We start from the raw sequence: 2228 nt of genomic DNA, 5'->3' as shown, positions 1-2228 counted from the left end.
CGGCCTCCCAAATGCTGAGATTATAGACGGCCACCGTGCCCGGCCTTGGAATGAGTCTTGAACTACAAATAGAAATTCATTTGATGGTATTGTGTTATAATCTTTGATCTTTAATTTCTATTTTCCGTTTTTCTTGTTTTCCCCTCTTGTTACGTTATCTTCCTGTCTTATCCCTAACATTAATAAATATTTTAAATTAACATTTCACCGTTGGCTGTGATGTTTGCTACAGTACATTGTTTGTGTTCAAAAGTCAGATAACTGTGGCATTCTTATAAAAATGGGATTAAACTTCAATTGAATTTGAATCTAGGTAGGGTTCTAATTATTTTAGGCACATTTTCACATAAGGACTGTATTTACTTGTAGGCCAATGTAAGAAAAACTTTTATTTCTTTCCTATCATTGTCCTTTTTCCCATTTCCAAGGTCAGTGTCTGATAACTGCAATAGATTTTAAATTTATCTTCAGTTTCTTCACTGGAGTTCAAGTAATCTTTGTAACATTCCAATTTTCATATCATATGCCTGCTTTAATGACTTTTATTGTCTTCATTAAGACAGTAAAGTCAAATTTCTTTACATGACTTTGTGATTAGCCTCATGTTTACCTTTCTACTTTTCATATCTTGCCATTCCCCTCCATGTCATATTATTGTCTTGAAAGTTTCATACTCTTTCTTATCTCCACAACTTTGCATATGTCCCTTTGTCTAAACAAATTAGGAATAGAAGGAAACTTCCTCAGTCTGAAAAAGGGCATTTATAAAAACCAATAGCTAAAATTGTACTTAATGGTGAAATATTAAATGCTTTCCACATTAAGGGGGAGAGTAAGACAGGGATTCCTATTTTCATGATTTATATGATTTATATTAAGCACTGTATTTGAATTCCTAACCTGTGAGATAAGGATAAGAGAAGATATAAAATATATAAAAATCAGAAAGGAATAATAAGAATGTGTTTTCAGATTACCAAACAACTACTAAAACTGGTAAGTGAATATAGCAGGATATACAGTCATTACCCAAAAATATACTAGAAGTAAACAATTGGAGAAGTACGTAGCAGCAAAAAACACAAAATACTTAGAAATAAATTTAAGCCAAAAAACCCTACAGATCATTGCTAAGAGAAAAGAACCACTCCCCCCAAAATCACGAAATATATTGTGAATTCTATCAATTTAGTGTTCTTCTAGTCACAGTGGCAGCAGGCTTTTTTGTATTTCATTCATATGGAATGCAAAGGACTGGCATATCCAAAGCAATCTTGAAAAAAGTTGAAGCCCTATGTGGTGGTACACTCCTATAGTCCCAGCTACCTGGGAGGCTGAGGCAGGAGGATTGCTTGAGCTTAGAGGTTAAAGCCTGTAGAGTGCGATGATCGTGCCTGTGAATACCCACTGAACTCCAGCCTGGGCAACATGGTGCGACTTTCTCTCCCCCACAAAAAAAAAAGAACAAATTGGAAGAATTGCACTACCTGTTTTCAAGATTTACTATAAAGCTTCAATATCAGGCTAATATAGTACTGGCTTAAGGAAAGACAAATACAGCAATGAAACAGACTAGAAAACCCAGAAACAGATCCATACTTAAATAATAATTTCATTTTTAACAAGGTAGCAAAGCAAATAAATGGAGAAAGGAAAGTTTGTTCAGTAAATGGTACTAAAAAAAAATGGACATCTTTATGGAAATAAACTTCCATACACCAATATTAATCTGAGCCGATACCTAAATGGAATAGCTGAAACTATAAATATGTAACAGAAAACATAGGTGAGTATCTTTACAACTTGGGGTACATTAAGACCTTTTCTGACATGGCCCTTAAAAGTAATTATCATAACAGAAAAATTGATAAACTAGATATCATCAAAATTTAAAACTTTTATTCAAAAGACACCATTAAGAAATGAATAGCCAAGCACAGACTCAAAGAAAATAACCACAATTTTATGTCTGACAAAGGAATGATATCCAAAATAAGAAAATATTGAGGAGAAAATATTCACAAAACATAGATTAGACCAAAAAAAAAAAAAAAAAAAAAAAGATATCCAAGCGTGGTGGGCTGAAAAACATCCTTCTAGAGATGTCTGTGTCCTGTTGGGCATAGTGACTCGTGCCTGTAATTCCAGCACTATGGGAGGCCGAGACATGTGGATGTCTTGAGCTCAGGAGTTCAAGACTAGCCTGACACGGTGAGACCCCATCTCTA

At 34.2% G+C, this 2228-nt stretch overlaps 1 protein-coding gene across 1 annotated transcript in view; it reads left to right on the top strand.

Annotated features, from left to right (window-relative positions):
- PIBF1 (progesterone immunomodulatory binding factor 1) overlaps window positions 1-2228 on the top strand; it is a 287209-nt gene that overhangs the window by 171347 nt on the left and 113634 nt on the right. The gene's annotated exons all lie outside the window — the stretch shown is intronic.

Source organism: Mandrillus leucophaeus, unplaced genomic scaffold (genome assembly GCF_000951045.1).
Source record: "Mandrillus leucophaeus isolate KB7577 unplaced genomic scaffold, Mleu.le_1.0 Scaffold126, whole genome shotgun sequence".
In the NCBI taxonomy this organism is placed as follows: domain Eukaryota; kingdom Metazoa; phylum Chordata; class Mammalia; order Primates; family Cercopithecidae; genus Mandrillus; species Mandrillus leucophaeus.
Note: the sequence above shows the minus strand (reverse complement) of the source record. Positions and strands in the feature narration are given on the sequence as shown.